The sequence below is a fragment of the Equus przewalskii genome, chromosome 1 (genome assembly GCF_037783145.1).
Source record: "Equus przewalskii isolate Varuska chromosome 1, EquPr2, whole genome shotgun sequence".
Lineage (NCBI taxonomy): Eukaryota > Metazoa > Chordata > Mammalia > Perissodactyla > Equidae > Equus > Equus przewalskii.
Genome location: NC_091831.1, coordinates 66510920 through 66534758, shown reverse-complemented (window position 1 = coordinate 66534758; position 23839 = coordinate 66510920). Strand labels below are relative to the sequence as shown.

General features: G+C 44.9%; 1 long non-coding RNA gene across 1 annotated transcript; it reads left to right on the top strand.

The window, feature by feature from the left end:
* The first annotated feature begins 14058 nt into the window (after nucleotides 1–14058).
* On the top strand, nucleotides 14059–17884 carry LOC139082409 (uncharacterized). The gene is made up of 2 exons (XR_011538380.1): nucleotides 14059–14326; nucleotides 17177–17884. It is a non-coding gene; the product is annotated as an uncharacterized lncRNA (long non-coding RNA).
* Nucleotides 17885–23839: the final 5955 nt, after the last annotated feature.

Sequence of the window (23839 nt, the reverse complement as noted above, 5' to 3'; positions counted from 1 at the left end):
AAAAATAAAATGAAATTAAGAAATGAAGACATAATCTGGGAGAAGATATTAATTATATATATATGACAAAAGTTCATATCCAATAATATAAAGAACTCCTATAAATCAATACAAAAAGGCAAACAGCCCAATAAACGGTGGTCAAAAGACTTGAACAGGCATTTCACAAAAAAGGGGTATCCAAATGAGTCATTAGCATGTGAAAAGATGCACAGCATCATCAATCCACCAGGGGAAAGCCAATTAATGTCCTAATAAGACACCATTATGCAGTGACGAGATTGGCTAGAATTAAAAAGGGTGGGGGGGTGGTGGAGCTGGCACTTTCATCCGTTGTCAGTGGGAGTGTAAATTACAAAACTGTTTGACAGTTATCTACTAAAGCCAGAAGTTCTACTCCTAGGCATATATTCAAGAGAAATGAGTATGTACGTCTACAAAAATATGTCACATGAGTGTTTACAACAGCCTCAAACTGGAAACAACTGAAATGCCCATTAACATTAAAATAGATACAGACATTGTGGTGGATCCATACTATGGAATACCACTCAGCCATAAAAGAGAACAAACTACTGATACACACAACAATATGGGTGAATCGCACAGACATTATATTGAAAATTATATTATATTAAAATATAATAAATATATTATAATTATTATAAATAAATACTATATTAAAAAAATGCCAGAGTGTATACTGTATGATTCCATCTATAGGAAGTACAAGAGTAGGTAAAACTGATCTATGGTGAGAGAAATCAGAATAGTGGTTACTTTTGAGGGTGGGGTTGGCAGGAAGAGGGTACAAGGAGCCTTCTGAAGTTATGGAAATGCTCTATATCTTGATCTGGGTGGTGGATATGTGTGCAAAATTCATCAAATTCTACATTGATGATGTGTGTAGTCATTATATTTTTATGGTATATCTCAATAAAACATTTTTGAAAATACATCTAAGTTTGCTTTGTTCTGGAAGAATTAAGTACACTGGCCTAGAAATTGGGTAAAGGGAGAAGTTGAGAGGGAGCACTCTCATGGCCCTTCAAAGATGCACAGTTCTCAGGATTCAGTACAAAACATCTCAGAGGAATTTTCTTAGAAGAGGTTGAGTCCTTGCTTGAGGCAAGGGACTGGATCAGATGACAAGGAGAGGATGCTCCTAAGTGAAGCCCAAGGAGGAGGGGGTAGACGATGATAGGATAACACACAACTGGGACTTTCTGGCCAACTGTGCCCCAGACCACCGCATACCTCAACTGCTGAGGCACACATAGGGAGCTGGTAGATGGCTGGGGATTCTGTGCTTCCCTGCTCCATTGAGCCATATTCTGAGGGGTAGGGTGACTCCTCATGAGCTTCCTTCCCACGGGTCTCTAGGATGGAAGGATCTGTTTGGCCACTGTACCAGCAGCTGTCCACCCAGGTAAAATCAGAAGTCCATGGGAGGAGGTGGGAGGAAGGCAAGCCTTGAGCCACTCCTCTGCCCTCTTGGGGCTCAGTCATCTCCTCTGTCACATGGGGAGGTTGGGCTACACCTCCCAGGTGTTTTTTTACCAGAAGTTCTTATGGTTCCCTGGGTGCCCCAAACCACCCATGAGCCAAGGTGGCTTTCCAGGCCCGCACCCTCCTCCCTGCAGTGCCACAAGCACATCTGGAAAGCCTGAGGGCCCCCTGGGTTGACCTCACAGAATTGAAGTCATTTGGGCTTCTACTCCCATCACAGGATGGTGACACAGGTGACAGCTGTCGAGGCTTCCAGCCAGGGCAAGATATTTTATACAACCAGAAGTAGAGCAGCCTGGGCAGGTAGCTTATGGGATGGAGCAGGAACAGGCTGAGGGCTGACACATCACAGGTGCCGAGAAAGGATCCCATGAGTCATACTCACCTCCTTCATTTTGCCACTGCCCCCACTCCTATTAACCAGGAGTGCCCTCTCCATCCTTCCCTCTCCACCTCCTAAGCATCCCTCTGGTCCATCCTCCCTTCCCATTCTGCAGCCCCTGCCCTAGGTCCAGGCCACAGCCCCTCACCTTAGAGACAGCAGGAGACCCCTCCATGTGCTCCAGCCCCATCCCTTCAATCAAACTTCCTCGGTGCTTCCAAGAGGTACTCCCCTCACCCTGACTTTATTCAAGTATAATTTACATTCAATAAAATGCACAGAGCTTAACAGAGTTTGAAGAGTGACATCAGCATCAGGGAGAAGTGAGCTGTTCCCTTAGTCTCTCCCCTCTAAGATACAACCAAAAGGGCATTCATTAACCAAAAGAGGATACCCACAAAGCACAATAGGATGTCTGACAGATCCATGCAGCCATATGTCTAAAGATGGGGGTACTGGATCCCCAGGAAGCAGTGGAAGTGTCGGTGTCACAATCCAATGTAGACATCAGGATAGATGTGGAGAGGGCTGATGGCCACTCTGAGTTTATTGTAACCAGCGTTTCAATATATACATAGCTTACAGCTGTTAAACATACACAGGTGTTCTGGATGAAGTAATTAGCAAATGCCAAGAATTCTTAGTGATTTCTCAAGGAGCCCTCCCTTGGCCTCTGTTTTGATATTATCATGTTTTTGCTGTGCTCGTATATTTTTATCTCGGAGCAGGCAAGGCCGCCTAGGCAATGGCTCCTCCTGCTCCCGATATCGATATTGTGTCTCCATCTGTGCCCCGGGGCGACTGATGCCTGGCTTAGGTTGCCTCCCCTTGGATGTGGCTAACCGGCCTTCTCACCTCCGGGTCACAGTTTGTTGGCAAGCCTTTTCCAGTGATTATTAACCCTTCCTGCGTCAGGGGAGGCTACAGGAAGGAGGTGAGTGGATCTCCTCCCCCTCCCTACTGGCAGTGATCTATGTTGTGGGTCCTCATGCAGTGGCTGGTATGAGATTCTAAGAGGAGGCAGGGGAATATGCAGGCCTCCACGTGAATGCTTTCACTTTTGGAGTTACATTCCAGCCTGTGGGAATGCTCCACACTGAGGTGGCTCAGCATTGGTGCCCCTACCACATCCTGCAGCCCAGGAGGGCTGCCAGTGAGTACAGAGTGGGTTCACATGCATGAAAAAAAGCACCCCTCCCCAGATCTCCTCCCTGGTGCACCAGCTCGGCCAGTCAGCCAGGACAACTGATCCACTCCAGAGCACCTATGCCTGCATGCGTGACCTGCCAATCAGTGGCAGCCAGCGAGCAAATGCAGAAGAGTCCTATCAGCACAATTTCCAGTGGAAGGGCACAAATTCCTGCAGACATGGTGGGTTCAGAAAACACTACTCCTGCCCCTCCCTCCAGTGGTGGCAGATGAAATCTGTGACCAGATCCCACCACTATGAACCAGCAAGGTGTACTTCATCAAACACCAGGCAGAAATACATTAAGATCATAAGGAAAATGACAAGTCTCCAGAAACCAATCCTGAACTCACAGAAATTTACAATCTAAATGACAGAGAATTCAAAATAGTTATCATAAAGAAACTCAACGAGTTACAAGAAAATTCAGACATTTTAATGAACTCAGGAATAAAATTAATCAGCAGAAGGAATTCTTCACAAAAGAGATTGAAACTCTTTGAAAAAAAACCGAAATTCTGGAGATAAACACAATGGATGAGATAAAAAACAGTCTAGAAACCTTAAAAAACAGAGCTGACATTATGGAGGACAGAATTAGTAATTTAGAGAACAGAAATATGGAAATGCTTCAGTTGGAGGAGGAGAGAGAACTATGACTTTAAAAAAATGAAGAAATTCTTTGAGAAATAGCCAATGCAATGAGGAAATGCAACAAAAGGATAATAGATATTCCAGAAGAGGAGCAAGGGACAGAGAAGCAGAGAGTTGTTCAAAGAAATAATAGCTGAGAACTTCCCAAATGTGGGGAAGAAACCGGACTTACAAGTGTAAGTCAATAGAACTCTTAATTACATCAATGCAAAAAGACCTTCTCCAAGGCATAGAATAGTAAAATTGGCAAAAGTCAATGACAAAGAAAAAATATTAAGGGCAGCAAGGCAGAAGAGAATAATCCAAGGAACCCCCTGAAAGGAACGCCTATCAGGCTTTTGGCAGATTTCTCAGCAGAAACCTTACAGTCTAGGAGAGATTGGACTGATATATTCAAAATACTGAAAGACGAAAACTTCCAGGCAAGAATACTTTATCCAGCAAAACTAACCTTCAGATATGATGGAGAAATAAAAGCTTTCCCAGATAAACAAAAGCTGAGGGAGTTCATCACACTAGACCTCCCTTACAAGAAATGATCCAGGATGCCCTCATACTTGAAACAAAAAGGCAAAGGTTTACAAAGCCTTTAGCAAGGATATACATAGACAGACCAAATCAGAAAACTGCAGCTCTCTATCAAATAGGTTAGCAAACACTTAATTATAACATAAAAGATAAAGAGAAGGAAAGTGTCAAAACTAACTATAAACACTTCATTTTAATCACAAACTCACAATACAAAACAGAATAACATGGACAACAATAACGTAGACCAGGAAGAGAAAAGGGATGGAATCTGCTTAAGCTAATGGATATAAGAGGCTATCAGAAAATGGACTATATCATCTATGAGATCTTTCATACAAACCTCATGGTAACCACTAAATGAAAAATCAGAGCAGAGACACAAATTCTAAATAAAGAGAAAACTGAGATAACCATCATAAAAAACAACCAAACTGAAATGGCAGTCAGAAATACAAGGGAAGAGAAACAAGGGAAATATAGAACAGCCAGAAAACAAGAGAAAAAATGGCAGTATTAAGTCCTCATTATCAACAATCACTCTAAATGTAAATGGCTTGAATTCCCCAATCAAAAGACACAGAGTGGCTGGATGGATTAAAAAACAAGACCCAAAAATATGCTGCCTCCAGGAGACACATCTCAGCTCTAAGCACAAACACAGGCTCAGAGTGAAGAAATGGAAGACGATACTCCAAGTAAATGGTAAACAAAAGAAAGCAGATATTGCCATACTTGTATCAGATAAGCAGACTTCAAGATAAAAAAGACAATGAGAGACAAACAGGGGCAGCATATAATGATAAAAGGGAGACTCCACCAAGAGGACGTAACACTTGTGAATATATATGTACCCAACACAGGGGTACCAAAGTACGCAAAACAACTATTAACACATGTAAAGGGAGAAATTAACAGCAACATAATAATAGTAGGGGACCTCAACACCCACTTACATCACAGGATAGATCATCCAGATAGAAAGTCAACAGGGAAATAGTGGAATTAAATGAATAACTAGACCAGATGGACTTAGTAGATAAATATAGAGCAATCCATCCCAAAACAGCAGAATACACATTCTCCTCAAGTGCACATGGAACATTTTCAAAGGTAGACCATAGGTTGGGAAACAAGGCAAGCCTCAATAAACTTAAGACAATTGAAATTATATCAAGCATCTTTTCCGAGCATAACACTATGAATCTAGAAGTCAACTGTAAGAAAAAAAGCTGGGAAAGTCACAAATATGTGGAGACTAAACAACATACTATGGAACAACCATTGGATCACTGAAGAAATCAAAGGAGAAATCAAAAAATACCTGGAGACAAATGAAAATGAAAATGCATCATACCAATTCTTAGGGGATGCAGTGAAAGTGGTTCTAAGAGGGAAATTCATAGCAATATGGGTCCGTCTCAACAAATAAGAAACATCTCAAATAAGTAATCTTAAACTACACCTAACAGTTCTAGAAAAATAAGAACAAGTAAAGCCCAAAGTCAGCAGAAGGAAGGAAATAATAAAAAGCAGAGCAGAAATAAATGAGATAGAGACCAAAAAAACCGTATAAAGGATCAATGAAACTAAGAACTGGTTCTTTAAGAAGATAAACAAAGGTGACAAACCCTTAGCAAATTCACTAAGAAAAAAAGAGAGAAGACTCAAATAAATACAATTAGAAATGACAGAGGAGAAATTACAATGGATACCACAGAAATACAAAGGATTATAAGAGAATACTGTGAAAAACCATATGCCAACAAATTGCACAACCAAGAAGAAATGGATAAATTCTTAGACTCTTACAACCTCCCAAAACTGAATCAAGAAAAAATCGAGAACCGGAATAGATCAGTCACAAGTAAAGAGATTGAAACAGTAGTAAAAAAAAACTCCCCCAAAACAGAAGTCCAGGACCAGATGGCTTCTCTGGAGAATTCTACCAAACATTCAAAGAAGATTTAATATCTATCCTTCTCAAACTATTACAAAAAATTGAAGAAGATGAAATGCTTCCTAACTCATTCTATAAGGCCACCATCATCCTGATCCCAAAGCAGACAAAGACAATACAAAGAAGAAAAATGGCAGGCCAATATCACTGATGAGCACTGATGCAAAAATTCTCTGTAAAATATTGTCAAACCGAATACAGCAATATACATTAAAGGGATCATGCACCATGATCGAGTGGGATTTATGCCAGGGATGTAGGGATGATTAAGCATCCATGAATCAACCAACCTGATGCACCATGTAAGAAAATGAGAAGTAAAACTCACATGATAGTCTCAATAGATGGAGAGAAAACATTTGACAAGATCCAACATCCACTTATGATTAAAAAAAAACAACTCTCCATAAAATGGGTATAGAAGGAAAGTACCTCTACATAATAAAGGCCATACGTGACAAACCCACAGCCAACATCATATTCAACAGTGGAACTGAAAGCCAGTCCTCTAAAAATAGGAACAAGACAAAAGTGCCTACTCTTGCCACTCTTATTCAACATAGTACTGGAGCTTTTGACCAGAACAATTAGGCAAGAAAAAGAAATAAAAGGTATCCAAATTGGAAAGGAATAAGTGAAACTCTTGCTGTTTGTGGATGGTGGGACCCTATATATAGCAAATGCTAAAGAATACACCAGAAAACTATTGGAAATAATCAACAACTACAGCAAAGTTTCATAGTACAAAATCAACTTACAAAAATCAGTTGCATAGCCAAGACATGGAAGCAACCTAAGTCATCGACTGATGACTGGATAAAAAAGCTATGGTATATATATATACAATGGAATACTACTCAGCCATAAAAATATGATGAAATCGTCCCATTCACAACAACATGGATGGAACTTGAGGGTATTATGTTAAGTGAAACAAGCCGGATAGAGAAAGACAAACTCTGTATGATTCCACTCATATGTGGAAGATAAACAAAACATGGACAAAGAGAACAGATTAGTGGTTACCAGAGGGAAGGAGGGTGGGAGGTGGACACAAAGGGTGAAAGGGTGCACCTATAATATGACTGACAAATAATAGTGTACAAATGAAATTTCACAATGTTGTAAATTATCATAACCTCAATGTAAAAAATCATTTGCATTTCTATACTCTAGTAATGAACTAGCAGAAAGGGAACTCAAGAATATAATCCCACTTACAACTGCAACAAAAAGAATAAAATATCTAGGAATAAATTGAACCAAGGAGATGAAAAACCCATAAAATGAGAACTATGAGACATTATTGAAAGAAACCAAAGATGACATAAAGAAATGGAAAGATATCCATGCACATGGATTGGAAGAATAAACATAGTTTAAATGTCCATACTACCTAAAGCAATCCACAGATTCAATGCAATCCCAATCAGAATCCCAATGACATTCTTCACAGAAATAGAACAAAGAATCCTAAAACATATATGGAGCAACAAAAGACCCCAAATAGTGAAAGTAATCCTGATACAAAAGAACAAAGCTGGAGGCATCACAATCCCTGACTTCAAAATATACTACAAAGCTATAGTAATCAAAACAGCATGGTAGTGGCACAAAAATAGACACACGGATCAATGGAGCAGAATTGAAAGCCCACATATAAAACCACACATCTATGGACAGCTAATCTTATCCCAAGGAGCCAAGAACGTAAAATAGAGAAAGGTAAGTCTCTTCAATAAATGGTGTTGGGAAAACTGGACAGCCCCATGCAAAAGAATGAAAGTAGACCATTATCTTATACCATACACAAAAATTAACTCAAAATGGATTAAAAACTTGAAGGTAAGACCTGAAATCATAAAACTCTTAGAAGAAAATATAGGCAGTACGCTTTTTGACATCAGTCTTAGCAGCATTTTTTGAATACTATGTCTATTCAGGCAAGGGGAACAAAAGAAAAAATAAACAAATGGGACTGCATCAGACTAAAAAGCTTCTGCACGGCAGGGGAAACCATGAACAAAACGAAAAGACAACCCACCAACTGGGAGAAAATATTTGCAAATCATACATCTGACAAAGGATTAATCTCCAAAATATATAAAGAACTCAAACAACTCAACAACAAAAAATCAAACAACCCAATCAAAAAATGGGCAGAGGATATGAACAGACATTTTTCCAAAGAAGATATACACATGGCCAACAAGCACATGAAAATACGTTCAACATCACTAATCATCAGGGAAATGCAAATCAAAACCAAAGTGAGATATCACCTTACATCTGTTAGAATGGCTATCATTACCAAGACAAAAAGTAACAAATGTTGGAGAGGATGTGGAGAAAATGCAACCCTCATACTCTGCTGGTGGGAATGCAAACTGGTGCAACCACTATGGGAAACAGTATGGAGATTTCTCAAAAAATTAAAACTAGAAGTATCATATGATCCAGCTATCCCACCCCTGGGTACTTATCCAAAGAACTTGAAATCAACAATTCAAAGATACTTATGCACCCCTATGTTCGTTGCAGCATTATTCACAATAGCCAAGACATGGAAGCAACCCAGGTGCCCATCAGCTGATGAATGGATAAAGAAGATATGTATATAATGGAATACTACTCAGCTGTAAAAAAAGACAAAATTGTCCCATTTGCAACAATGTGGATGGACCTTGAGGGTATTATGTTAAGTGAAATAAGCCAGACAGAGAAAGACAAACACCGCATGATTTCACTCCTATGTGGAAGATAAACAAACTTATGGACAAAGAGAACAATTTGGTGGTTACCAGTGGGGAAGAGGGCTTGCGGGGGGGTAGTGAAAGGGATAAAGGGGCACAGATATATATAGTGATGGATGAAAATTAGACTATTGGTGGTGAGCATAATGCATCTATACAGAAACTGATAAATAATAATGTACACCTGAAATTTCACAATATTGTAAACCCTTATGACCTCAATAAAACAATTTTTTTTAAAAAAAAAGATTAGGGTTTGAAGAGTTTTGAGAAATGTATATCCCTGTGTGAACACCCCAATCAAGGTGTAGAACATTTCCATCTCCCTGGCAGGTTCCCTTGTACCCCCTTCACACCACCCCCCTGCACCCGAAACAACTTCTGTTCTGACTTCTACCCCTACAGGTGAATTTTATGGGTTCCTGAATTTCACATAAAATGGAGTTTCATAGTAATTATACACTACATAGTCCTTTATGTCTGGCTTCTTTCACCCAACATAATGTTTTTCACACCCTCATTTATCTTTTGTGACTTGGATAAGAGGCCATTTTATGAACACAACTCAATTTGTTTATCCATTCTCCTGTTGATGGATACCTAAGCTGTTTCCAGGTTTTTTACTATTACAAGAATTGCTGCAAGTTTTTCTGTGGACATATATTTTCATTTCTCTTGAGGAAATACCTGCAAATAGAATTTCTGGTGTATGTAATAGATATATGTTTTGTTTTGTTTTTGTTTTTGGTGAGGAAGATTGGCCCTGAGCTAACATCTGTTGCCAATCTTCCTCTCTCTTTTTTTCTCCCTAAAGCCCCAGTACCTAGTTGTATATCCTAGTTGTATGTCATTGCAGTTCCTTTATGTGGGATGCTGCCACAGCATGGCTTGAAGAGTGATGCATAGGTCTGTGCCCAGGATCTGAACTCTGGACCGTTGAAGCAGAGCACATGAACTTAACAACTCAGCCACAGGGCCGGCCCCAAGATATATGTTTATCTTTATCAGAAATTGCCAAACATTTTCAAAGTGTTGTACTATTACAAACTCTTTATCAGTACAAGAGTTCCCATTGTTCCACATCCACGCCAACATTTGATATCAATCGTCAGTCTTGTTAATTTTAGCCATTAGAGGATCTTTTTAGAAACCACATCTGAACTACCCAAATGCCCATCAACTGATGAATGGTAAACAAAATGTGGCTAATCCATACAATGGCATATTATTCTGCAATAAAAAGAAACCAAGTACCAATATGTGCTACAACACAGATGAACCTTAAAAACATTATGCTAAGTGAAAGAGGCCTGTCACAAATGACCACATATTGTATGCTTCCATTTATATGAAATGTCCGGAACTGGCAAATCTATAAAGACAGAAAGTGGGTTAGTGCTTACCTAGGGCTGAGGGGATGGGAGGGTTGAAGGATGATAGCTAATGGGCATGGGATTTCTTTCTGGGGTAATGAAAATGTTCTAAAATTGATTGTGATGATTCGAAGCTCTGTGAATATACTAAAAGCCTTTGGATTGTACACTTTAAACGGGTGGATTGTATGGGTCTCCATAAAGCTGTTTGAAAAAATTCTACCACATTTAATTAGCCAGAAACCCCCTGTAGCTCCCCAGTGTCCTCAAGGCAAAGACTCAGATTCTCAGATCCAGGTTCTCTGACATCATCTCCTTCTTTTACAGGCACAGTGGAATTTCTGCCATTTCAAGATGCCAGCATGCCTCTGAGAGCTTGCACATATTATTTCTTCTTCCTAATTGTTGTTCCATGTCATTTTGACTCCTTCTTTATGGTCCAACTCACCTGACAGCCCTCTCCTACCCCTCATCTGTTCGTTCATTCATTCATTCATTCAACAGGTAATTATTAGGCATCTGCTGTATGGGAGGCTCTATTCTAGGCGCAGGAGGTACAGCAGCAAACGAAGCAGACAGCGTCCCATATGGAGCTTATGGGACTGTCTGCAGGAACAACTAGCACCTGAGCACTTAGCAAATGTGCAGCCTTGTGCCCCAGCCCCTGCCCTCTTGGCCTCCTCTAGTTCTGTTTCAACACTAACCCCTCTGGACTTTCATAAGTCGACAGTGGGTCTGCCTCTCCCACAAGGCTGGGGATTCTGTGGGGTAGGGACCCAGGACTAGATCAAGGATGACGTCTCCTCGATGTGCACCTGCCACTACAGATTATAGAATGTTTGCACAGCCCTGATCTCATCTGCCGGCTCACCTCCCCTGTTCAGCAAGTGGGGAGTTCTGAAAAGGAGATGAGAAGGCAGGATGCCCACTGCCCAGATAAGGTAACTGAGGCCCCAAGAGTACTCCTCCTGGATTGCATGAAGTCACACAGCTTTAGAACTTCAACAGGAAGCTGGCTTCTTTCTCTTTGCCCTGAGTAGACTTCTGGCGGCCTGGCCAGTTCTGAAGGCTGGGGATTGGTGTCTCTATTTCAGGAAGTGATTCCAGGCCCAGCCAAGACCATGGCCCAGGGGTTGGTGCTGTGGGTCATTATCTATGGGCATTTCCATCACTCAGGCTGGGGCAGCACGTGGTAGGATTGTCGAGGAGCAGCAGTGTCTCTCCTGAGCCTCCTTCCCCACTCTCAGCCTAGCTCAGGTGAGTCACAAATCCCTGACCGTGAAGTGGCTCTTTGGGCTTTCTCTCTCAAGAGGCGCGCAGTTTACAAGGGAAGCTGCAGGAGAGGGACCTGCAGGCATGCCTCCTTAATGGTGTGATTAATGCTCACGTGGTGACAGTGGCTCAAAGCACCCTTCGTGGTGACATCTCCTTCAAAGCCCCGCAGACACTTGGCTCCTCTTTGTACTTGTTCCTTCTGGTCTGTTCTGGCAGCAGCAGGGGCGGGGCTGGACCTTCAGTAGGCAGTGAGGGGTATCTGAGACCTCCCTGTAACCTACATCCTTGGGCCTCTCCAGCCCATCATTCTCTTTGGTTGCCTGGAGTCAGGTCTCCGAGGGCTAGTGGGATCGTCTGCTTGGGGTCCTGTCCCTGTTCTTGTTTCTCCTGCTGTGGCAGGAGAGGAGGGAACTCCCATTACACCAATGGACCCAGTGGTTCCTGGTTCTTCCCTCCATTAGGCACCAAGCCCTGGGCCCTCTGGATTGAACCCTGGGACAGAGTGTCTCCTTCCAGCCCTGTCCTGTGCCTGGAGAAAAGAAGCTGGCAGGATATACTCCTGTTTCTCCATCTGCACCCCACTGAGGGGCAGGTGCCTTGCTCAGCTCAGAGGCCAGAGTGAAGGAGAAGCTGCTGCCTCTTTGGACTTAGGAGATACCTCTTCTTGGCCTATCACTGCAGTCCCTCAGTGTGGGGCCCCTGTGAAGGTGCTGAAGGGGATTGAGTGATCCTTTGGAAGGTACTACTTTGGGAGTAGGAAGAGGAATCAGGCACTGTGTCCATCCTAACACAGAGTGGTGTCCTTACGCACAGGAGGATAGAGTCTCTGCAGGCCTCTGGAAAGCTTCCCGTGGCATCTCTTGCCACTTTCCCTGTATCTTCTCCCTCTTTTCCCCCTTATCCTGGGACATCCCATCTTCCCCCAAAGTCATGACAAAGCTCAGGCCCTTTTTGAGTCCTTACACTCCTAAGGAGCCTGGGGGTCCTGTTTGGACTGATCCCCGGGGTGACGTGTGGGGAGGATGGCGAGAGTTTACCCCCATCCCACATTCTCTGAGCTGTGCTTTCCTATAATAATTACAAATGCAGCACATCCTGCATGGCAGAGATGAATTCCCTTCACACAGATGGTTTGGTGGCCTATGGCTGCATGATGAACTAGCCCAGAACAGCAGCTTTAGTCAATGACAGTTGCTGATTCTGCTCACAGATCTGAGGGCTCACTGGACCCAGCTATGCAGTGCTCCCTCAGTTCTCCCTGGGCTAGGGTCATCTTGAAGGCTTCCTCACTCGCATGTCTGGTGCTCAGGCTGAAAAGATTCAGACAGGTGGGGCTGGAGCAACTGGGCTTCTGTGGGCATCTCTCGCTCTCCATGTGGTCTCTCCATGTGGTCTTTTCACACTGTGGACTCAGATAGCTGGACTTCTTACATGGTGGCAAAAGGCTCCCAGATCTAAAAGAAGCATTCATCTTTCTCCATCCTGCATAGACTTGACCTTTTCCCTTATAGTAACCTTGAGACTCCTTGATGTTTAGTGAGCTCCCACTCCCCCTGCACTACCCCCCGCCCCCCAACTCTGGGTTGCATTGCAACACAACTCTTCTGTTAACTTGACAATGACAATGAAAGGCATCCTGTCCAAACCATTTCATTTTAATTCCTGGGTTTATTCCTAGACCATAGAACTGGGCGGGGAGACATCTCAGTTTGAAGACAGACAGACACACATGCATATACCCACATACACCCCAGACGTTTGTTGTGTCTGGCCTCCCACAGTTCTCCTTCTTAACAACAGTCTGACTTCTTTTGGAGGAAATCTTTCTCCCTCTACATCTTCTGTCTTTGTGGATCAATGAATCCATGAATTCAGGTGCCTGAGCCTTGCTGTGTAAGCTGCAAGTCCGCACACTTTTTCTTAAAGGGCCAGATAATAAATATTTTATGTTTTGTGGGCCAAGAGGCAAAATTGAGGTTATGATGTAGGGACAGTAGTTACATAATCATTTGAAATGTCATCATTTAAAAATATGAAAACCATTCTTAGCTTACAGATCCTACGAACAGGAGTCTGTGTGCATTTGGTCCCCAGACTTGTAGTTTGCTGACCGTTATTGTAAACCAAAGGGTTCCCTGAAGTACCTTCCACCAGACTCTTCCTCAGAGTCTATGGGGGTGGCAGTGGGGGACAGTGTTGCCTGCAACTTCAGCTTGACCAAGCAGATCTAGCAGAATATGACACCAGGACAGGAAAAAAAAAGGAAATTCATTCATTCTTTCCTATACCTGTGCCTGATAAGGCTGCTAGTTTCTGCTCCCAAGCCTGTCTGGAGCAGTGCTCCTGTCTGTTATAAGCTCATTTTCCATCCTTCCCTTCCAGCCTCTCAACTCACCCGCATCCTACTAACAAATGTGTTTTTTCTTTCCTTACAGTAATCAGAGTTGGTTTTGGTTGCTGATACCCAAAGCTCCCTGGCAGACACATGCACTAGTAGTCTCACTTCGTGCAGGACAATGGAATTTTCTGAGCATGTACTCTGGGTGCAGGAACCCGAAGAAGCCCAGGATGCTGGACACCATGATCCCTTGGATGGTTGCTGTGATCCCAGGCCCTGAGACTCTACCCACTTGGACCCTGGAGTCTCCAAGCCTCCAAGTCCTTTCTCCTGTGGACACCAGGAAACTCACCCTCCTTCTTGGGGTGAGATGGCATAGCTGGGAGAGAGGATGGTTGGTACCAGCCCTGCCCAAGTCCATTTCTCTCTCATGGCTCTTTCATGAATTTATCCTGCCCCTGTCAGTGAAGCAATTGTACCTTAGGCTTGGTCCAACCAAAAAGTAAGGGGCCACATTTGTCGGATTGTTTCTCCAGTGGCTAAGGCAGTTCCTGGCAGAGACCCAATTCAAATTAGCTTAGAGAAAAAGAGAATCACTGTCTCATGTAACTGAGTGTGACTGGGAAATACCAGAACCAGGGTCTCTGGACTACCTTCCTCTTTTTCTCTGTCACTCTTCTCTGCTAGTCCTTGCCTGGCAGCCTCATAGTCTCTTACTACAGGCATCCTTCTCTGTGTGGCCTGAGACATAGCCAGCTACTTACAAGCTCATATCCTCTCAGCTTCACGGCTAGAGGAAAGGGCTTCTCATCTTCCAGCCCCAGACTGGAAAATCCTAGAGGAGGATTCTGATTGGTCCAGCTGGGCTTTGGGCCCACCCCCAGACCAGTCACTGTAGACTGGAAAGTAGGGTTGTGTCAGCTCCTATGCAACCATGTGGCGGAAACTGGCTGTGGTAGATTGAAATTTTCTACCCTGCTATTTCCTTCCTCTATGCACAATTCTTTGAGATGTGACACTGAAGCTCTCCTCACAAAAAGGTGGAGTCTATGTCCCTATGCCTTGAATCTGGACCAGGCTTGTGACTTATTTTGACAAATGGAATGAGGTAGAAGTGGTATTGTATCAATTCCAAGATTTAAGAAGCCTTGTGTTCTTCTTTTTCATCTCTCAGAACCTGCCACCACCATTTGAACAAATGCAGACTAACCTGATGGGTGATGAGAGACATATGGCCCAGTTACCCCTTCACCCCAGTTGACTGCAAGCCAACTATCAAACACATGAGTGAGGCCATCCTAAGCCAATCTGTCCACTGACTGCAGACGCACGAGCAAGCTAACTGAGACTAGATGAGCCTGGCCCAGATCAACAGACCTGCTCACTCAACCCATGGACTTATGGGCAAAAGTAAATAGCTGTTTTAAGCCATTAATAACAAATAGCTGTTTGTTATGCAGCAAAAGTTAGCAGATATACTGGCTAAGAATTTATTCAAATCCCTGGGAACCGACACAACCCTGACAATCAGTCCACAATGACTGGTCCAGGGAGAGAACCCAGAACCCAACTAAACCAATCAGAATCCTTCCTTAGGACTCACTCTTTCGGGCCTAACATGATTAGACTATGTTTCCCTAGATCTTTGCCTTCTCTCTGAACTCCTTCTGTCCTACCTTTGCAGTTAAGTGTAGCCATGTTATTGAGCTCCAGTCAACAGAATGTGGGCCTTGCCCACAGACTCATCTATATGGGGAACCCTTTGTCTTTCCCCATCTGCCAGCTGAGTGCAGAGAACTCCGGGATCTAGAGGAGGGCAGAGCTACAAGATGAGAAGAACATGAGTTCATGAGTGACCACGCAGGTGGTCCCCAAGTAGGAACACCACATTGAGCTGTGACTTGAGCATTGGATTAAGCAACTGATAGTTCAGTATTTATCTTTTTCAGCAGCATAGCCCAGCTCATGTATCAGAGACGAGCAGAGTGATTCCTAGAAAGAAGCTAGTACCGTGCCCAGAAGAAGCAAGGGGTGCTGGGCAGGCAGGACATTAAATGTCCACTCTATAAGCCAGGAGCCACTTCGAGTGTCAGACTATAAAACCAACCCAAAGCGAGAGTCTGGGGAGCTGCTGAGGGCAGGGCTATGTGGGTCTATGTGTCACCTCATCAGCATCGCTCTGGCTGGGGAGATCTTTCTTGCCTTGCAGGGATGACACTGGGTGCTGGTCAGTGGGCAATAGTAATAGGGAGAGGAGGCTGCTGGTGGGACCTCAGAGTCTCTCAAGCCTGCTGATGCTGGGACCTTATCTTGGTTTGACAAGTATTCCCATTGTAACAGGCATCTTTCTAGTTAAATGCTAGACATCCCTTTTTGGTCTAGTGACAGGGGTCAGAAGACTTAAATTTTGATACCAGGAAATTCATAAGAAGGAACAGGAAGTTAGGCAGTATGGAGGAGAGGGAATAAGTCCCAGGCAAAGATGGAGCCTAACAAGAGAGAGCCTCTAGGACCAGGAAGAGTTCAGATAGGAGGCCAGGCTTCCGGCCAACCAGGGCCACAGGCGGCCATCCTACAGTCTTTGTATCTCAGGCCAAATTTTTGAGTGAGGGAGGTAATATGATTGGTCACACTGGCCAGCTAATCTTTCGGGTCGTGTGTCCATCCTGGTCTAGCTGGATGAGGGCAAGGGAGGTTTGGTTATATAGGCCAAACATGGCCATCTTTCAGCAGAGGCAGGTGGCAGTTTCCAGGGAAGGAGGGTAGCGGTGGGCAGGCACTCCCAGAAGTCTAGTGTAGCATTCCAGGATGGGGGGCAGTCATTGGCAAAGATGTGGAAGGGAGAAACAGGGTGGTGTGTAGCAGTGACTAAAGAGAGAGTAAAGTTCAGGGCTGGGAGGCGGGGAGATGGGACCAGTCTTGGGATATGCAGACCATGGGTCCCTCTGAAGGGCTTTAAGCAGGGCTGGCTTTCTCCAGCTGATCTAGAGGTGTGGAATATGGTGGTTAAGCTTTGACCTCTGGAATCCCACAGGTCTGGCCTTGCATCTCAGTCCTACCGCTTAAACCAGCATGTAACCCTGGGTCAGAGGTCAGGGACTGGGGGCCATTAAGCTGTATGTAGCCCACATCGGGGCTTTATTTGGGCCACATGGTGTCAGCGCAAATTTTTGTTTGCTTGTTAATAAATTTTTTTTTTAAATCTACATTTCCAGGTTCTCTTATAAAATTAGATGTAGCAATAGCTGGATTGGCATTCTCACCTGGCAACAAACACCTAGAGGAGCAGATGGCCTGTGATCACAGCCAGCGCTCTCTCCTTGTCCACAATCTCTACCCAACTACCTGCTCCAAACTGATGCCCTGGCATCGATGCCTGTCAGCATCAGTTTTCACTATTATTTTCTTATGGTAGAGAAACATCTCTGAATCCATGTGTAGTAGGTGGAATAATGGTCTCCCAAAGATGCCCACACCCTAGTCCCTGGAGCCTGCGAACGTGCTCTAGCACATGGCAAAAGGAAATTAGAGTTACAGATGGAATTAAGGTTGCTAATCAGCTGACCTTGAGATGGGGGAGATGATCCTGAATTATCCTAGTGGGTCCAATATAGTCACAAGAGTCCTTTAATGTGGACGAGGGGAGCAGAAGTGTCAGTGTCAGAGTGTTGAGACGTGAGAAAGACTTGATCGGCATTGCTGGCTTTGAAGATGGAAGAAGGGGCCATGAACCAAGGAATATAGGTAGCCTCTGGAAGCTGGAAAAGGCAAGAAAATGGATTCTTCCGAAAGGAACACAGTACTGCTCCAGAAAGGAACACAGCACTGCTGACACCTTGATTTCCTGCCTAGTGAGACCCATTTTGGACTTCTGGCCTTCAGAAATGTAAGAGAATAAATCTGCATTGTTTTACACTGCCAAATTTGTCGCAGTTGTTTCCAGCAGCAATAGAACACTAATACATCATGTCTCTTAGCAAAATGAACAATAAAGCAAGAGGGTGATGTGTTTTGGGAAAAATGGGAGAAAGCGTTTGTCTTAATGAAAATGAAGAATATTTCTGTGTATTTAATTTGCCCACAAACTGTATCTTATACTTGCTGCTTTCACTGATTACCTTTCTGTGTCTGGTACTATAGGTGTTTGGAGTTGGAACCTCTTCTTCTAGCAATTAATTAATTAACCTGACTATTCCTTACTTCTCTCCTCTATAAAATGGCATCTGCCTTGTGGTTTTGTTGTAAAGAAGAAATAAAATTAGGCAAGTAAAGCAGTTAGTATAGTATAGTAAATGTTCAATAAATGGCAGTTACAATCAGCAGTAGCTAGTCAGGTAAGGATGGACGTACTAGTCGGAATAGGCTAGATTTTGCTGCAGTAACAAATTAACCCTCAATATCACTGGTTTAATGTAATACTTTTATTTTTTATCAAGCTATATTCCCAACATAGATCAGCGGGAAGCTCGGCTCCACCAGTCACTCAAGAAGCCAGATTGACAGAGGCTCCACCAGCCTGCATTTGCTCCATTTGTAACATATAGCCTCCTTGTCCCACAGCAGGGGGGAGGGCATACTGGAGATCCTCACAGTGGTAATTAAAGGCTTTGGCCTAGAAGTGACACACATTATTTAGGCTCACGACCAATTTTGCAGGACTGTTCACATGGGCCCACCTGTAAGGGGTGGGGAGGTGTAGTACTCCCAAGTTCCTGGAAGATTAGGAGAACAAAATGTCACTGAGTAATGAAAGTCTCTATCACAATGGATCTGAAGAGAACAAGACTGGGGCAAAGAGACAAGTTAGGAAGCCAAGAAGTTGTCCAGGGGAGAACTGAGGGTGCTCTTGAATTATGGCAACAGCATTAGAGATGGAGAGAAGAAGTCAGATTAAAGAGATATTTAGGGAGTCAAGTCATCAAAACTTGGTTGTTAAGGTCATAAGAGGGATTGAGATGCACATGGAGAAATTACAGTCTGAGAAAAGGGTGCAAGACCAACTTTTAGAGACTGAAGCACAAAGAGCTGCCATCTTAAGTGGGGTCTCCAGAAGCCGAGCCTGAGATGAGGATTCCTGTGAAGTTGTTTTATTGAGGGATTGCTATTAGAAACAACCTGAAAGATGGAGAGGAAAGCAGGGAGAGGCTACCCTTGGCTTTTTCATAGAGCAAGTGCTTTGGAGCATAAACCGCACCACAGAGCAGTCTTCGCTTAAGGAAGAGGACAAGCATTTTATACTCTGTATTAGTCATTGTTTGTGGGCTAAATTCCCAGAGGAGGGCCATTCTGTAGAGAAAGGGGGATGTGAACTGTTAGGAGCCGACACTCAGATCAGCTGGGGGATGGATGCCTAAGCCCGGCAGAAGGGCTTCTGGCAGAGCACCGCAGTCTGCTACAGTTCACCCCTCGCACTGCTCACATCCACTTGCTTCTCACATTAAGTTTATTGCATCTGCCTATTGATAGACATTGAGTGGTCATTGGTTTGGGATGTATGGTGCAACCCAAAGGATAGCATCCCATCCTCAGAGGGTGTCATCTCCAAGTCAGTACCTCAGCTGTGTCTTTAAGAAGCCATTCTACCATCTATCAGGTCTGCAGCTTCTGTATGGTGCAATATGCGGCAAGACTAGTGGAACTAGTACCCATTGCCACACTGCCTTTTCTGTAACTTGGATCTCTTGGTCTGCAGTGATGTTGTATGAGAGCTGTGTCAGTGAATCAGACATTCTGTGAGCTCTCAGATAGTGGTGATGGCATAAGGCTCCAGAGAAAGGCGAGGCAAACCCATACCCAGTATATGTATCAATCCTGGTCAGGGTGAATCACCACCCTTCTCATGACAGAAGGGGTCTTACACTATAAACTTGCCATCAAGTGGCTAGTTGGGCTCTTCCTGGGATGTTATTGTGTCAGGGGCTCAGTTTTGGTATCTGTTGATGACAGGTTGGACGTTTAACAGTGGCAGTAGCTTGATCAGCCTTGGTTATCAGACCGGCTGTTGGACTCATGCATAATTTTATCACTGTCTCCGTGATACTCTGTTCATGAGTGCATCTTGTGCAAGCATGAGCTGGAGGATAAGGGGTGAGGACAGAGACTGGCTGACGTCCACTGGCTGTGAGTCATCCTGCCAACTAGGTTGTTTAGTGCCTCTTCTGCAGTGGGCATGTTCAGGTGTATGTTAAAACGGATCCCTATACTCTTTGCCTACTCCCATAGGTCTGTCCACATGCCTCTTTCCATGTCTCTGACCAGCTAACCTAAGCCATTTGCCACTGCTCGCAAGTATGTATATAACCTTTTCTTAGGTTACTTCTCTCTTCACGCAAAGTAGATGAGCAGGCACTGCCCAAATCTCTGCCTATTGGAAGGATTCCCTCTCATCACAGTCTTTGAGCCCCTTGAGGGGAGCTAGTGCAGGCTTAGTTCACTTGCAGCTTACATCCATGTACCAAGTTGCCTCATCTGTGAACCAAGCTCAGGAATTTCCTTGTCTGTCAGCTGGTTATAAAAACCCTTCACATGGCAATAGATATTTGCCAAGGGGGAGGCGTTGGTGCTACCATCCCCATCTCAAGTCTTGGGGTCTCACTCCTTCCCTTTTAGTAGTCTGCTTTTGGTATAGAAAATCTGCCGTGACGTGCATTCAGTCCTTTCTGCAGTTCTGCCACTCTTACAATGAAGTCCTCACCTGATCTTCACTCTGCCTTATCTGCTTTCCAGCTACAGAAGATAAGTGTTTCCATGCTTCCTGCCAAGAGGTTTCCTTGGACTCTCACATTTTGCTTTAAATTGCCAGTTAAGAGATCTGAGAATGTAATTTCCTTTCTTCAGTGAATCAGTGACCCTTAGCAGTAGCCACTCAATTCCATAGTCTTAATGCTTTTCTTCCCTCCTACCTCTCAAATGCCAGAGACAGTGCACTAGCTGGCACAGCCCCCTTGTCTATGTGTCAACCCAGTTTACCAAGGGTGAAAGTCATCACAGATGCATGCCCATGACTATCACCAGTGATGGGTCTTCATTCCCGTCTGGTCAGTGATCCACCTCCAGCATCCTATCCTCAGAGGCTGCCTCCTAGGCCCACTCCTTGGCACCTGCTGCCTTAGGCTGGTTCCTTATGAGCAGAGCCTGAGGCAGGCTTTCAGATTCCTGTGATTTATTGAGGGAGTGCTCTCAGGAGAAACCTGTAAGGGAGGGAGTGAGGCAGAAGAGGGAAGGGGAAAGAGTCAAGCAAGCATGTGGCCTCAGGTAAAGTCTAGACCTAATCTGATCCACAGGGAAGATTCTGGAACACTGACCACACTGCAGCAAAGAGTTTGTCCTTTGATTGTTTTTAGCAGTCTTTGGGTGTGGGCCTCCTGGCAGGGGTGTGTGTGCAGTAGGGGTGGGTAACCTTCCAGGCAAGGAGGTCCCTGTCTCCTGAGGGCAAGTATGATGAAGAGAAGTTGTGAGCTTCTGGAAGCTAATACCCTTACCAGTGGAAGGGTGGGTGCCAGCCAGTAAAAGAGAGCTTGACAGAGCTCCACAGTACCCAGTTACTACAGGAACCTGTGAAGATGACAAAGAAGGCATAGTCAGTGGGAGTCAAGTAGAACCAAAGACTCAAAAGAAGGGATTGCCATGGAATCCAAGAGAAGAGAATTTCAAGGAAGAAATGGCAACTGTCAAATGCAGTTGTGAGGTCCAGTCGCCAAAAGCAGCATGGACTTTAGCAATCAAGAGGTCATAGGCAAGCTTGCAAGAGAGGTTTCAGAGAACTTCAGAGATGTAGGCCACAGGGCGTCAAGGGTGATGGATGCTCAAGTAAAGACAGTGAGCATGAGCAGTTTCCTTGACTGAGAAGTCTGCATGAGAAGGAGCAGAGAGAGGCTGGACAGCAAAGGGTGGGGATGCTGGCTGTTAGACCTCACAGCCAGAGCCCAAAGCTCTAGACCTGGGGAGGAGGAGCAAGGGAGGGTAGAGGAAAGGGGCTGAAGTCCCTCCCAGAAGACAAGGAGGTGATGGTGTCAGGGGCTGGCCCTGACTGGGGCAGAGATACCACATCCTCTGGGCCTGGGTGGATGAAGATAAGGCTTGGGTAGGATGGAGGTGGGGGCAGTTAGTAGGGGTCTGTTTGATGGCTGGGTAGCCTGTTTAGAGTGAGGTGGGTGTGCCTGAGCAGAAGGCTGGAGCAGAGGACCAGGGACCTGGGTGTATGGGTGGGGAGACTATGCCCTGAGGTCTCAGTGAGGCTGGAGACCCTCATTTGTCCTGGCATTGACCTGCAGGGCCTAATGACTTTCCCCAAGAGCACGCTATGGCCTTATGTGGGACAGTCATTGGATCCACACTGGGGGCTTTGCGAGGTAGTTTGGGAAGAACAGAAACCCAAGATGATCCATAGGCTAGAGGGAGTGATGTGTGGCTCTAGGTGTGGGGAGGAGGGCAGTAGGGAGAGGAGCAGGCAGGCTGAGCTCCAAGCTGCCCTGAGCCAGACCCTCCGCTGGGCTTTTCTGGTGGACTTTTTGCATCCTAGGCCCAAGAAGGAAGTGACCGGTATCAGGAAGAGTTAGTGGGGTGGGGCGGGCGGGTCTCCACACAGCCTTGCGAGACAGCCACAGTATTTAGCTGCATCATTGGTTTCACCCTCTCAAGTGAGAATGCCGGGAAGGTTTGCTATTTATCGTGAAGTCGGAGGAGCGTGCTGCCCTGCCTTTCCCTCCCCATCCCTGCCTGCTTCCTGTCCGTAAGACAGAAGCATTCAAACTCTGTTTTTAACCACAACCCACAAGTAAGAATTAATTGTACCTCATGATTCAGCAGACATGCACATAAACACACACACACAACTGCAATGAAAGTTTCACAGTACAATCCTCATCCTTACTTTGCAGGGTGCTCTTGGTGTTTTTGACTTTACTCTCAATTATTTCATTAAAGAGAGCTGGTCACACCCCGCCAAACTAATTTCCCGGGTCATTCGAGGGGTCTATGGGTCATAGAGAAGTGCTGCTCTAAGGCAGCAGGGAGCTGGGGTGGCCCCTTTTTGAAGGTCTCAGTTGTACCATCTTCCCCTCCTCTCTGAGGAGTGTCTGTTCTCAAAGAAAACGCTCCTGCCCTGGGGATGCTGGCAGAAGGCAGTGCCTGCAGTTTAGCAGTGACCAGGACTCCATTTTTAACGTGAATTCTCCTTCTCCTCCTCACCTTCCACCTCCCACCAAAAAGAGAAACTGGCCCCCTTGGAGAATCCCCGAGGCAGGGGACTTCTAGGTACCCAATTCCTCACAGGCAGTTCTGTTGCTGATGCAACCAGGCACCTGTCATCCTGACTCACTCCTGTACACACACACTCGCTCACATGCAGAGACCCTCATGCTCTCCTGACACACGTTCCCACATACACACTCCAGTAGGGATAGTTGGCGTGCCTGCCAGTCCCCACTTCTTTCTTTGGACTTGGCCTTCACCCACAGGCCCTGCAGAGGGAAGGCTGGGTGGTGGCATTTCTTCTTCCTATTGCCCTGAGGCCAGAGCTAAGTGGAGGAGGGGCAGTGATTGGCTGCTGGGCTCTGAGAATCAGATTCACTTCCCCAAACTTGCAGAGGTGACACAGGAAGGGCAGTTTGTGCCAGTGCTGAGGTTGTAAGAACTGTGGCCTGGGGAGGGGTCATAGCACCAGAACCCCACGTAAACTGCAGTCATGGAGAAGAGGAAACCCAAGGTTTCCATAGAGGGGAGCAAGGCAGGGGTGCTGAGAAGTGAGGTGGCCAGAGAGACAAGCAACGGGGAGAGTGGCAGAGTCAACACTCCAGGTTCTGTGAAGAACTAGCGATGGTTCCAGTTCTTCATTCTAGAATGGTTTGGACAGTACCCTCTAGGGCTGTTCCTTAAAC